The following is a 15763-nucleotide window of genomic DNA, read 5'->3' as shown; positions in this document are numbered from 1 at the left end:
ATTAAATTATTTGATGAATAAAGAAATGTAATATGCTCGTAGGAAGCATTTACAACTTACATGTTCCCACTTCTTGCTATATTCATCTGCTGCCCTCACTGCCTCACGCATTTATGTATGTAGGCCTCTTGATTTTTTTATGCCTGCTGGCTCCCTTCGTTCTCAATGATACCAACCAGGTGCCTAAAATCACAACCAATTAATAAAATTTCCTTATGAGTATTCAAAATAATTGCATGAAATATTCTTAGTTTCACATGGTGTAATGATCAGGACAAACACTCCATTTTTCTACCAACTATTCCAAATAAGTTTATGAAGAACACTACACGTCCACCACTGCAAGTGGCACAACAAATTTCTGAGCACATAGATAGGATTTTTTTTTTCATCCGTGAAACATGCTTATCAGCATAGTTCAGCATGGCAGAGACGCCACCATATGTGAAGCATATGAATGTCTCTGAAAGGTTAGCAGTTGATATGGCCTCTGCTATACGTATGTGTTACATCGCCTGCTGTATTTACTGCAGTATATATCGTACCAGACGAGTAAATATGTAGTATAATACAGTCGACCCCCGTTTATCCGGACGATGCCGTTCCCGGCGAAATCGTCCGGATACCGGGGCATCCGGATAAATGAAACGACCGAATAGAAACGTCCTACAGAGCAAGGTTTAATTAAAACACAGAAATATCGTCAATGACAGCTGTTACATAGTAGTGCAGGCAATCGATTCCTGCAAATTTTTGCTAATTGCATAGAGTTGAGCCACGCTGTTGCGCTGCTCGAAGAATGTCAATGCAGACGCAAAGTGTCAATGCCGGAGCCTTGTTTCTCACTGGCGTCATCGGCACCGTCTTGCTGCACATCATCCGAGGCAACAGCAGCAATCACACCGTTATCAGACATAGCTGCACACGCGTCATCATCCTTATCAACGTCAACGTAGTCAGTAACCGCAGCATCATCCACGGCAGTCGCAGTGTGCCTCTGCATCAGGGATCGCAGCTCAGCTAGGCGAATGTCTTCATCGGCCAACGGGCCGTAAGCAGCAGGCCCTCGGGTTGGAGTTTTCCCCTCTAGAACCGGTTAGTTGCTCGAGATTTTTCCAAATGACTCGACTGGTCAACGTGACCCAACGCACACAAATAGAAAAGGGGGTCATCGTGCACGGTTGTCTCCCCTACGGAGGAATGTAGGTCCCTGACGTGTGACGGGAATAACCCCAACACAGCGAAGAGGCCGACGAAGCGGGGTCAGCGTCCCATCTTACTCACGGTAGTCCGGATAACTGAAGCTGGATTACAAGAATTTTCGACTTTCGTTTCTTGGAATTCTTGTCCGAGTCCGGAAGCTGAAGTCCGGATAAACGAGAACAAAATACATGGAGGAAAATCCGTTCCCGTGCCTTTTGTCCGGATACCGCGGGATCCGGATAAATGAAGTCCGGATAAACGGGGGTCGACTGTATAAGGAGGGTTCTTGCGAGACAGGCCCGCAGATAATCTAAGCTAGAGCAATATGTAAACTTCCAAACCAGTTTTTTGTTACTCTACTACATCACATGAGTTTCATAATGCTATATTTTACCAGGATGTGGTATGCTCTCCTACAACATTTCAATGCATGCCACAACATTTTTTTTTATATCTGCTGTACTCTATCCAGGTAAGCCATGCAAACAGCAAATATACCTGTGAATAAATATCAGGAGTGCCTCCCACCTTCAATGGATATGCAGGGCCATGACGCTGCCATGTGTGCCACTTCCTGTCGTTGAGAGGGAAGCAGAACATTGTCTGCTTCCAATGCATCAAGTACTGTCTTGCTGAGGCTCTCCCAAGGGTAATAAATTCGTGAGAGCAGAGGCATTTGTGGGATTGGTGAAGGTGCACTCACACATGTTGACTGATCTAAACAGGAAAGCAAAACAAAAAATGGCACTTAAAGCCCCAAGCAAGAGGGCAAAGTGGCATCTGGAGATGTATGCACTATACCTTGTTTCCATAGTCCATTTTTAACACTGAAAATGTCATCGAGGCATTTCTCAGCACCAGCAACCATACAGCGAAGTGATAACTCATCCCCTAAATACACCTAGAAACAAATAACTGGTGTTACAAATATTTTTAGAACAACAATGCAATTGAAGCTCATACGAGCATTATAAACGTTATAACAAAAGTGGCATACCTGTATGTCGCCTTCCTGACAAATTCGATGACCCACAGCAACTCTGATTAGCTCCTCAAACATGTTACTGACACAAAGTTTTTCGTTTTGTGATCTCTACTCCTGATCTTCAGAAACGTCTAGTAAAATAAGAAAGAGAAAAAGCAGCAGCATTGAGCAAGCTTTGAAAACCACACACATATATAGCAATCACTGTAGCACGCATTGGGACATATATGTACCTCTCATATGGAACTTTCTGTGTCGGAAAACTAGAAGTTAGTAAGCGAAACCAGAAGTATTGTATATATTTGGCAAAAATTTGGTTAAACAGACTATATATACCTCCATAATCATGGTTGAGCAGTGATATTCTGGGGGAGACAACAATAGAGTTTATTACTTCATAAGCTGAATATGGATGACTGTCCATTAATTCTGAGGGTCGCACACAACAATATTCACTTGTACCTGAGATTCAAGATGGTATAGCATGAGGTCTAGTAGGAAGGTTGATGGCGTTATGCGAAAAAGAAAAATTGGCATCACCTCCGGGCCAGTTTCCACAAAGATGTGTACCAGTTTCCCATAGCACAGGTTGTACTCGTCTCTGGAGACCACAAGACAGTGTTATGTTGTATGTTGAGTCCCATGAATAGTGACTGTCGAAGCACACAAGAAGGGACTGTCAACTCACAGTGCACGATGCATCTGTAATGAGGTGATGTTTTCAGCGTGCAATATGTGCTTCCTCACTGTCCACACTGCTGGCTGCAAGAAGTCAGAGAGCAAAACTTTTTGAGACAATACTTTTTGTGTTGAATGTGTTGGCATTTCGTCAGGATGACACTTGGAGGAATTGGTTCTATAGTTCTTAGAAGCAGCATTACGTCCCTCTATGGTGCAAGGAACACCACTTGCAAAATCTTCATGTGATAGCAGATGGTCGAAAAGAGCTCGACGAGATGAAAATTTCTGCAGGAACAAAGTGCACCCGTATATCACCTACCAAGAGAGTGCAAAAAAGGGATCCATTTATGTACAGCCTTCAGCTGTGCGAGCAGGAAACTGTTAGGAAACAGTAAAGGTACATTTGTCTGGAAAGACTGTGAAATGTGACCTCTTTGATGAATTGTAAACTGTAGAGGATTGCAATTTTACAGACAGGAGGCCTTCCTATAGTGCAAATGCAACAGATTTCAATGGAAAGTATACAGGCCATATCGGAATGATATCCACTTTGGAGATTGGGACACCTTCAGGTGAACCTTCCACAACAGAGGAATTCTGTTTACTCCAGCTCCAAGGGGGAAAATAGAGTAACAACATTTATCAATTTTTAGTGCGAGATCACAGCAAAACACAAATTATTTCAGTAGCCTCCCCCTGAATAACTGAAGGTTAGGCAACTCTTTACGTTTCTACTCATGATCCACACACAGTGACACACACAGACACTGCTCTCCTGCTGTTGCACACCGTTGCTGAAACGCGTCTGCAACGAAACAATTTTTTCAACCATGCATACAAGTGGTGCTTATTTGACTTCGTATAGTGGAACAACGAAACAGAGTTTCAACTCACCTTTGCTTTGCGGGGGTACAGTCGGCCAAAGACCAAACACTAGATGCACTTCTAAACACTTAAAACTTCACGGAACGTCTTTCTCGTCTACGAGGAAAGAATTTCGCGGGCTTCCAGTTAGCGGCTCAGGTGACAAAGCTGTATTGTTCCGCGCTGCGCACTCGCTGACGGGGAGACGCCGGCGTCCTTGAGCCTGCCACATTCATCCGAAGAAAAAGTTACGCCCGAATATCGCGATATCAGTGTTGGATCGTTTAAAAACTGTAAATATGTGCTTCGCTGAAGACATGTATCGTCTTCCATATTTCTGCTAGTATAATCGTGACGTGGTCTGAACAAAATATTTCATTTTCAGCGATATTGCTCTACTCATTCCTGGAAAAGACGACGGGATAGCAACGGTTCATGTGCCGCTACGGAATTGGAGCAGCAATGAAAAAGAGAAGCTCTGGTTCCGTGGGCGCCGTTCCGTAAATTTACGGTCTTTTTTAACAGTGTACGTCAAAACATCAGAGGGCAGAAAGTCCTACTCTATCTCCTTTATCCCGGGACAATAAAAACGAAAAACATATTTTGAGTTGTCCCAAAATGTTGCTTCTGCTCTTATATTATATTTCAATTAAATGTTGTACACTGAAGCCAGTTTCAATTTGCAGGGCTGTCAATAATAGTTTACAAAAGTACATCTCAATTACAGTAACAGAGAACTTATGCAATAAATTATTTAGTCATTTTGGAGTACTATTGCCCACACCAATGCTGCATGGTTAACTTTGAATTCAGATCATGGGTTGCTAATACTTGAAGTTAGCCCTCAAGTACTTCTTTACAAATGTTAGCTGGTGACATGATAATTAGTTACAAGTACTCCTTTTAGCAAAACAGAGTTAAGTGTTAAATCCCAATCTCGGTTCAAACATTAATTGGCATTTGGAAACCTGGTCAAGAAGAATTATAATAACACAGTTCAGCTGACCGACACTGATGAAAATTATCTTATTTACTCCTCATATATACAAGACATGAGTATAATCTGCAAATACAGATATGCCACCAGGTTACTTAACCCTCCATGAACAAACTAATAATTATAATATGCTGTGACTGCAAAGAAAAAGCAATGATAAGAACTTGCAGCAAGCAAGTAATGAAATGAAAGCAAGAAATGAAAATTTGCTGACATCAATATATACATTTCTGCACGTCTGCCCACTGATGGGGAAAGCATCCCTAATAGCATGCACGACGCAGGCAGGAAGAACACTTTCTATTGTACTTTCTCACAGCACCCCATATCCTTCCTGTGAATAGCCAACAGGTGATATAACGGAATTTCCTTAAGAAATAAGGGTTTTCCGTCCATTTTTGCGTTCAAGTAGGGCGTAAAGACCACACGGCGCTGCCGCGAATGTTGCCATCCTCTTCAGATCCTCGGATGTATGTAAAAGACATTTGCAGAACTTCGGCGTCAAGGCACAGTATTTTGAAATATTCGTTAGTTGTGACGCAATTGTCTGTCTGCTTTTCACAAGCATTCTCTACCTCTCGGCAGCAAAACGCTGGTCCGTAGTGTCTATCGGTTTGCATTTCCCACATGTACATCTGCACGACTGAAAAACAGCGCTTGTTTCGGCTTACAAGAGTGCTTCTCCCTGATACATGTAAATTTCACAAACCAGTCCGTGTTCACGGCAAGGTCAGCTACTGGTGAGAACGAAGGTGACTCTGGTAAATCTCTGGACAAGGAATCTTCTGCTGCGAAGTACACACTTTCCAGCACGCTATCGCACGAACAGAAGTTCTGTGATAGTTGAGTGATAGTTCTCGAATGCGGAATTCTAGCGCACTCCTGTTCAAGAGGTTCGACATTCTGGACGTAGAAGTGGTCACAAATGTCCACTGCCATTTTCGTTTTCGCCGGATTAGCGACCGGAAGCGCGCGTATTACGTGCGTCTTCGACAGATGGCGCAGGGGGGATGCAATTGTTGACAGACTGCTCGGTTTCCTACTAGGAGCCTGGACGTCCAATCATGCAAAATGCGATTCGCAAAATTCGAAATTCGATCGAACAAAAACTACAGCGATTTCAGCGGAGTTCTTTGATATTTGAACTTTTGAAGGTTCAAGCTTTTCGCTGAACATAAAATTTCGATATGCGTATATTCACTTTTCGGTCCTTTTAAATATTTACATGTTTACCACCTCACTGTAGATGGATGACCTATCCAGGGAGTGTCTATACACTCTGAAAACTGGAAAACAGGTGATACCATTGAAACGCTATTAATCTTATGCAGCTTGCACTATGTTCACCTCACCACTCTCAATAAAACTCGAAGGGGAGGGGGCAGGTACGCATTGTACTTCAGCAAACACTGCACGTCCTAAACCATGTGACGCAGCTCCGTTCTCGGCCGTAGACACTTATAATATATAGGATCTCACCTCAAGGGGTCCCAAGGAAAACGGTGCAAATTAATACCGCCCATAGTGTCCCCCCCCTCCCCCCATCGGCGTCACAGTTTCTTTTCTCCTTCAGGAGGCGCCGCTTATATACGCGCCTCAACATGGTGCCTCTCCCGGTAGAGCCTGCAGAAACGGGTTTACCGGTGTTCTGCTGTGTTTTAACGCTGCTGTTAATGGCTTACCACACTATCTACGCCGCAGGCCACAGGCTAGTTCTCCAGTGGGTTCCAGCCCATTGTGGTGTCGTGGGGAACGAGCAGGCCGACAGCGCCGCAGAAGCAGCACTTTCGTCTCGGAACCGGACCCGTATTGTTCTGCTCAGAGGAGACCGCCGTTCAATTCTGCGACGTCTAGTGACACCCCTGGCTTCCCGCCAACGGACAACCGACATTCTTCCCCCCTCTATATTGAACAGAGTTGATCCCACGCTCGCTTTCCGCATGCCACGAAACACATCTCGTCAGGATGCTGCATTAATCCACCGCATGCGCCTCGATGTGGCCTTTACAGCTCAGTGGCGTTACCGCTTGAGACAAATTGATTCTCCCACCTGCTGCCACTGTGGTGCTCTTTAGGATCTGGAGCACATTCTTCTTCATTGCCCTCACTAAGAACCTTCCCGAATCACACTCTCCGAGTCTCTTCGTCAGCTGGACTCTCGCCCTTTCTCCCTACCGAAATTGCTTGGTCCCTGGCCCAATCCAGCCCAGCAACGCTCTGCGCTCAAAGCTCTTCTGACATTTCTGGACACCATCGGACTTCGATCGTTATTGTAAAGGGGCTCATTATTTTATTCCCCCCCCCCCCTTCCACCAAGCAATGGGGTAGAGTATCGCCTGTTGCGATCAAACTCCCCACTCTCCAAGGCCGAAAATAAAGTTGTTGTTGTTTTACCGCTGCTCGTGTGTGCCTGCCTTACCTTAGTTCTCTGAGAAGTGTCCCCTGTTCGACTTCGTGGTTTGAAATTGAAAGGACGACGATGAAGAAGAAAACGGCTATGAACAGTCACAAACTGCGCAGTCAACGTACGGCAAACTCGTAGCTAACAACATGCAGAGGGACAGGAACCGGAAGCGTACTCGGCTCTGTCTATAACCTTATGCTTTACAGGCAGACCGCGATATTTGCTATATTAAAACGTGCATATTGGATTAGGACACACATTATTCGCGCCTCCGATTAAATTATTTTTGTTTACTTTCGTAGTTTGCCCCTCAACAATCACGCTCGCACGTGTATCATGAAGGGAGCAGTGTTGCTAACATAGATTTGGTATTTTTTGTCGCCTTCGCTACCATTTATATTTACGTTGTAAGTATTTTTTGCGGGTACTCTATCGAAGGCGTCAGAGAAATCCAAAAATATTCACTCAGTTTCTTCGATACGACCGACAGCCGGGGACAGATTGTAAGTGAAAGTTACCCGTTAAAAAGAACTCGTTACCAGTTAAGTTTCCGTGTGAAAAATGTAACTAAGTTAATAACGAAGTTCTTCAGCCTGAAATGTGACTCGCAGTTACTGAGTTACTTTAAAAAAAGCACGAGTTACTTCGGACACAAAGTAGCATTACGCAGGTGCAGCGCGCGCGAGCAGTTGGGTTATAGACATTGAGTTGCCGGCGGAGGAGTGCAACACGCTTAGATCGTTTTCGTTTATGTCCAACAATAGACCACTACCTGTTTGTAAACAAATGACCTCATAGTGTTCGACAGCGCCACAAATTTGGTATAATTAAACTACGCTCGAAGCCAGAGGTGAACAAGGTCGCGCACGAAAGCCACGGTCATGAGGGGATGACGATATGGTCCCTTAAAGGGACGCGCCCTCGGTCCTGCTTTGCTTTAAATGGGAGGCAGCGAACAAGTGCCCGTTCGTGGAAGCCAGCCCTCTCCTTCCGGTTTATTTCGGTTTCAGTCTGTCTACTAACGTCATGATGACGTTTCTCTGGTAGAGGTCTGCTCGAACGCTTTGCATCTTACTCCCTGTGGGCGCACAATGGTTCAGCTTCATTTCAATGGCAGCGGTTCTTAGTTCCTGAATAAAATACTGTCATTGACCGAATATCACGTTTTATGGCAAAAAATGCCATGGAGGAACCGGAGAGAAAGCAAGAAAATATGTGGACGTGAGTGAAAAGCGAGTTAACAGTAACTTGGTCGCAGTGAAGCGCAAAAGGGCGCTGTTCCATCCCCTTATCTACCGATGAATTATGTCCTTACACCAATGAATTACATCAATGAATTACGTCCTTTTGCGCTTCACCGCGACCAGCCGCGACACAAATATGTAAACCGAAACCAATTAATTACTGCAACAAATGACCGGCTTCGGTGGCAGATTTTTCTCTAAAAGTTGTCCACTGAAGGTCCCAAAAGGGGTAGTACCCATTTTAATGTCGACAGCGCCCTGCTTTAGAAGTTATATTTTTTACGAAACTCATTTGAATTTTTATTTAAGTAATGAGCGCCTGCCACTCATTCACACGGTGCGCCGCTTGTAGGTGGTATCGCACAGATACTTGTAAAAAAGAAAGTTCGTCGATTGGTGCACCCGTTTCCCTTTTGTAAGGTTTGGGCATAGGGGAGTCTCATCCACTCTAAAGCACAACTTTCAAATCAACATCACATATGTAGAGCGTAGCGGTGACTGTCGTGAGTATACTACGTAGCTCCGCTACACACATAAAGAAACGATGACGAGGTAAGGCTGCTGCCGCAGAGCAAGGTGGGCGCTGCTCTAGAGTCAGTTTTAGAGAAGGAAATATGATGATGGTGGTAGCAATTCAGTGATCAAAGCAAGGTGGTAGGAGCGAAGTCGGCGTAGTGGTAGATTATCATACCCTAAATTGGAGCTTGGGACACAGTTGCAGCAACGTCACATTTTCTCTTCAAGTCGGGAAGGGAAAGTGAAATAATAATAATTGGGTGTTTACGTCGCGAGGCAACTGAGGTCGGAAAGTGAAATGGATGGTAGACGGAAGGTCCAAGGTGTATTCTTAAGGTGCGTCCTTACTATGCTCATAGGAAAGGCCAATAGGCATAGTGAGCCATAGACAAAGCACAGCGAAGGGAAGCGACCGGCACAGTGACGTCGCACCTTTAAAGAAGCGGGACTAACGAAAGAACGAAGACAGGGCAGCACACACACAGCTCATACTTTCAACAACAGTTTACTGACACACGACATCCGGTTTTTATGCAGACAGGAACGAAGATTCCTTCTGGCTCAATTGATGCACGCAGAGCTGATGCAGGAGCCCCCTCTTGCTGAATCAGAATTAACTGACACACCTCTCTCAATTATTTTGCCTGTGCCTAATCTTACCTGAGCTCCCTCTAGCCCTGCTCTGCAACGGCATTTTGTTACATGAGCTAAGGTAAAATAATTGACAGAGAGGTGTATGGGTCATTCCTAATTGAGCAAAAGGGGAACTCTTGCGTGAGCATGGCATCCCTGGACCTGATTGACGAGCAAATTTCGTTGCTGTCAGTCAAAAAACCGGCTGTCGTTTTTCAGTAAACTCTTGTTGAATGTATGAGCTGTGTCTGTGTCGTCTAGCCTTTGGTCCTTCGTTAGCCGAGCTTCTCTAAAAATCGATCTGTACCAACGCGCCCAAGGTAAAGTGTCAACAAACCAATGTGGTAGGTGAGGTTGCTTGTGGCTCAATCTGAAAAGTGGGCAGGTGGGGTTTCGGTTGCTGAATGCAGGACCGGACAGTTGCTGAATGGAGGACTGGAACTTGTTATTCGTCCGGCGGGAAAACTTCAGTAATGAGGGGTGGCGCCGATGATATGCCAACAAACAGAAATAGTGACGGCATGTGTCGTTAAAGCGCCGGATGACAAGCAGTGCGTCTGTTCCTTTTGCCATGAGCAAGCGAGTGTGCGCCGGCCCCGACAAGCCTAGACACACACGGAGGCAACGGCCTAGAAGATACTGAGGATTGGGCTCTGAGGGTGGCGAGCTTCCATGCAATACAGGGAGACTGTACAGGAGTGGGCCGAGCACCAGGCCACGCTGAATGGCCAGGAGAGAGCGCGTGCCACAGCCCACCCTGACCGAACAAAACGATCCCACGGAGGTCCCACCGACGTCTTAAACGGCATCTCACAACATCCTGCGAAACGGGTCTAGCGGGACAAAAGACGTCCCTCGGATAACGTCTTGTCAGCTCCCCGGACATCCCTGTGACGTTCACGGACGGTGACGGCGAAATATGCGGGATCTGCGCGGGACGGAGCTCTCCGCGTTTGTATAGGCTGCGCTCAATCCAGTTTACTCTTGGAATAAACCTTGCCGGCTCCCAAATTAGCTCAGCTTCGCCATATTGTGTACAATAATGACCCAAACCCACACAATTTCAATAAAATATATATTTCCAGATGTCATATCACATGACGTACAAGACTGCAAGGCTCGCAGCTCATATGTACTTTCAAAAAGTAAACACAGAACAAATAACCACAATTTGAAGTATGTATATACCTTTCTCATTTGTCCTAACTTTTTCTGCTTTTCATCTGAAAACAGTGCATCTCCACCTTCCAAAAGAATTGCTCACTAGAACCATATTAAGTCTAAAACGAAAATGATGAAAAAAATGATACAATGATCTGTACCACACAAACCTCACATATACCTATACAGGGTGAAGTTAGCTAAGGTTACGGTTCGGTGGAGTCGTACACAATAACATAACATTTCTGGCACTTCAAATTTTGCAGACTGACTGTCATTCACCTGAAGTTTGTCCATGTGTTTTTCAAATGCTATAACTTTGTAGGAAAAAGTTAGAAGCAAAGCAATTTCACACCCCATACATTTCCTACGGTATATCGCGCGGAAACCGCCATTTTTCCCTCTATCTGCTTAACTTTCACATCACCACGTATAGGTGGCACTGCCTGGCGACGAAGCAAAACGAAATCTCATGGAACAACCAAAACCAACAAACAAATGGACTAGATCCCGTTAGGTTTTGAGGCAGAGCCACCTATACGTGAGAATGTGAACGTGAAGCAGACCGCGGAAAGCATGGCGGTTTGTGGGAGGTATACAGGCCATAGGAAATGCATGGGGTGATAATTGTATAGCATCTTCATCTTCCAAAATAATCCCTGACTAAAACCATTAGCACCCTATTGCCCATACAGTTAGGGAATGTTGCGGCTGAAGTGACTGTCTTCTTATGATTATACGAGAAAGGTTTGGCCCCGGTACAGGGAATCACCTTGATGTGTCGTGTGTCATGGTCACTTGACGGAAGGCGTAGATGTCCCATGTTCTGGGCGCTGTGTGGCAAACCTGAGGAAAAAAAGACAAATGCAACACAATGAATTGCACATCACAATGGGATAGTGGATAACGCAGATTTTCAAGTATTGGGTGTCGAGAAAAATTGGGGAAGAGGGTATTATATCTGCAATGCATGAAAATAAACTTTTTGTGGGCCTCGGCAAAATTTTGGGGGGGATGCAAGCGGGTTCTGTGCATACAGACTACCAGTTTCTTACGAACGAAAATAAATTACCTTGGTGGTAATGTTAGGGATGGGCAGGAAGGTCTGGTGGGTGCCCAGTACCTTGCAACACAAAACGATATGCTGAAAATTTAAATAAAGACATACAAAGCATTAATTAGGTAATCAAGCTCTAAGGCTGCAAATGCCTCCATTGGGACCAGTATTACGTACCACCTCTAGCAGGGTGACTTGACGTCATGGGTGGTGGTGTAGGTGGGAACGGAAGTGGTGACCTGCTGCACTCGTCACCAGTAAGTGTCCCGTTCTCCTCCTGAAGGGGTCCCTCCTTCTGGGAAGAGGACTGTGACTGTTCACAGGCTTCTTCATTTAAAGATATCTTCTCCTTCCTTCTACCTCTGTCTTTTTGCACAACAGTGGATGTAGGACTCCTCTTCACCACCTTCTGTTCACCACCTTTTCGTTGCTCTTCAATGATACATAGTGCAGATTAGGTAATATACATTGGTATTGGAAATATGCTTATAACTGTTCATAGAACACTGCAGAGGGATTTCAGCACCAAGTGAGAAAATTTAGTTTTGGCCTTTCAATCAGAGGTATGGAAAACCATGCTTGTAAGGCAGTCTCACATATTTACAACAAACAGTTTTTAGATGCCATGACTTAATGTCCTAAACCCGAGACACAAAGTTGATGCCGAGTATTGAAGAGCTACACGGGACTCAGTAGAGCTCCAGAACATCAGGATAGTCCCGCCCAATGAGGCAAGGCTCTCCTCTGCCGTCAAATGCAAAATTACCAACATGTATGATAGATCCATCATTTATCACGCAACAGCAATCTCTCCTGTTAACTTGAAGGATAAAGGCACTGTCAAACGATGCCCCTATACTGGGGACCCTTGGAGTGCTGCCGTGAAAATTGAGAAAAAATTGAGAGTTGCTGATTTGCAAGACGATGCAGAGGCCGTTCCTTTCTGTTCAGCTACCCTGTTGCAGAGCTGTTCGCGCGGCTTCTCTGACTTTCTTATGCATTGTTTCAACGAACTCACGTCATTCTTAAAGGGGAAAGCTGGCCAAGCATCAACGGGCTCGTGAACACGTGCATCATTTGCAAGATGGAGCAGACCATGGGCATTGTATGAGACCATGTCACTTCCATACAGCTTGGTATACGTTGTTACAAAATACCTGAGAAGATTCTTTGCATAGTCTACAAGACGTGAGCACAAATACGGGGAGCACAAAATTGTGACGGCGCTGTGCAGAGTTAGGAAACGGCAAGCAAAATCCTGGGGAAGTGTTGGCTGAAAAAGCATTGGACCTGTGTAGAGCAAAAACAGCCTGAATTCTGTGTTCTTAAATCGGTCCAGCTCCGAAAAACTTCTCGTTCTACTGTTAAATTCAACCGGAATGAAGGGCTCGAGAGGGAAATTTCTTTCCGATGCTTCCAGTAATATATGCGATGGAAGCCTAGCATGTTGGGGACCTTTAAGCCAGAGATTTAGAAGCTTCTTCATGATCCCTAGGCAAAGTAAATCAGGGTGTCTACCAAACTTCACATTTTAAATTCCCTGACTTTTCCAGGTTTTCACTGATTGTCACGATAAAATCCCCTGACAAACCAACGCGCTCTAATCCCATACAAATGAGTGCGTTCACCACACGTTTATTGTAATTGGTTAGGTCTAACATCGGTTAGATCTTTGGCACACATCTGTTAGGTGTTACTGCTTGAGTGAGTCGATCTTTTGTTAGAGAAGGGAAGCCTCATGCTGTGCTTCACCGAGGAGCTTTTGCTTCTTTTCTTCAAGCTCATATATCATGCAAGCAACCCTCTTTTTCTGTCGTTGGGCCTCAGATGCACTGAACTGTTATTTCTTCTTCTCGAGTTCTTCCTTCCATATCCTGTTTGCACCACGGACCAGTTCAATCGTGTTTTCCGTAATCTCCACCCTTTCCACACCACCGGCCGCCAAAACAGCATCATGCACAACCCTCTGCGCGATCAAAGATTCCTCCTTCAAATTCTCCACAAGGCACTCCTTGTTAACCGAAAATCCTCTTTCCACGGCTGCATTGCCGTGGGACATACACAGGACGATCTCTACAAATGACCTTAGAGCTATGAATGAAAGACAGGTCTTTAATGACAAGAAATGAAAGACAGGTCTTTCATTCCCACAGTTGTCTAGGCGCAACGTATCGAGCCTATGCTGTCTACTGTTGACCTCGTTTAGACGCATCTATGTGGAGCTTAGTGCGCACACCTTGACGTAAGATCGGTGCGCCTGTTCTGCTCCCAAACCAGTTAGCCACTTGTTCTCCGTGAGTACCTGAAGGGCAACGGTTAACTGCTCCTGACCAGCATCCGGGGACAGTACACACAGCGGATCCAGGCAGCCTGCACCCTTAATCAGCTCGTACTTAAGTGGTGACCTCTTTACCACTTTGTTTGCACACGCTTTTATGAAAGACATGCACCCTTTTTGAAGAAGAGCACAGTAAGCTGAGATTATTTCGGGATCTTGCGCAGCTCGGTTTTCGCAGCAAGGCCGATGTTGAACGCGGCCACTGTAACAATGTTCTCAGGGTCCTCCAGATCAATCTTCAATAACTTAGAAATTGTATCAGCAGCTCTGTCTCTATCATCTATTTCTATTGCTGCAGCAAGAAAAGGAACCATCGGCTTGTCCGTCTGAAACTCGACCAAACAGGGCTCAAACTCGTGAGCAACTGAAAGCATGAATGCTAGTCTAACTGGTAGCACCTGCTCACTCACTGCCTTCTCAACAACACTGTAGCTGGTGCACGTGGGCTTCTTGTTTGTTTTCTTTGTGCCCTCGACGTGATTAATCAAGTTAGGAAGAACCGCAAGCGCCCTTGAAATAACGAGGCTGTTTTCGAACTACCGTACTGCACAAAACTTCAGAGGGAACACAGCACCTCCTGTGTAGTGGATGTAATCTGCCCGACATGCCGGGATACACTTGAACAGGTTGTAGCTGCCGCCAAGAAACACGACCAAATCCCAGCCGGTTTTAGCGTGTCCTGTTTTGAAAGTACCGTTCATGACGTGAAGTCCGCAGCTCCCAACGTCGATGATTTGATGGGTCACATCAGACCCTGTAAGCTCTTCCTTGAGGCGCCTCAGGAACTTTAAATTTACGTTTGGGCAGTCCATCGACACTTGCAGTATCTTCGCGGTGCTTATGCTTTCCAAGGCCTTCTTCAACGCAGAGAGCAAATCTTCTGCAGGGGTATGGGCCAAGAAACAGGAGGTCAGGTACTGCGTGCCTAGCGTGGAGTCAGCTCAGCCCCAATACCTGACGAGGACGTCCATCTGTTCCTTCTCAGTGACCTTGTTCAATGACACATCGAATGCAACTACGACGTACGGCACAGAAGCGAGACGCGACAGCAGCTCTTTTTGGAAGTATGACGCAATGCGATAGCAAAGTTTTGTCTTTCCCCACCTGAATTTTGTTGGCGATTTCACACTCGGGAAACATCAGTGGGAAGCGCTGAGCCGACGTCGCAGCGGACCGGAATGATCCACGGACCATTATCGTGTTCATACACCACAGGATCCGCGCTTTTAGTGACATCTTTCCTCAGTAAAAATCCACCGATCGTGGGCTTCGGAACAGCGACAGCGGGTAACGAAGTCGGACGCAAGTTGCTGCTGTTAGCACCTGTACGTGGCGAGGCCTGCGTTCCTGACGGAGACGGCAACGACGAAGCGTTTGCTTTGAAAGACGACTGAACGCTTACTCGTGAAGCGCTCTCACATGACGTCATGGCAGCTTGATGTTTATTACTTGCTATGTGGCTAGATATCGCTCGACTCCCCATGTTGCTTAGTGAGGACTTCTTGCAGCACCACGAACAACGAGCACTGTGTGAGTCATTTGGGACTGACCTTACGCAGCTTGCATAACCGGAAATGTCCGGATTTGTCCAGTCGGGATTAAACACGCACTTCTTCGACATTGTTAATCCAATGTTGCATAACTCTGAGGCAAAACAGAACGCCGCAACGAGCACATGGA

At 45.6% G+C, this 15763-nt stretch overlaps 1 pseudogene; it reads right to left on the bottom strand.

The window, feature by feature from the left end:
* Window positions 1-14619: 14619 nt before the first annotated feature.
* On the bottom strand, window positions 14620-15512 carry LOC135383552 (uncharacterized; annotated as a pseudogene).
* Window positions 15513-15763: the final 251 nt, after the last annotated feature.

This window comes from Ornithodoros turicata, chromosome 1 (assembly GCF_037126465.1).
Source record: "Ornithodoros turicata isolate Travis chromosome 1, ASM3712646v1, whole genome shotgun sequence".
NCBI classification, from domain to species: domain Eukaryota; kingdom Metazoa; phylum Arthropoda; class Arachnida; order Ixodida; family Argasidae; genus Ornithodoros; species Ornithodoros turicata.
Note: the sequence above shows the minus strand (reverse complement) of the source record. Positions and strands in the feature narration are given on the sequence as shown.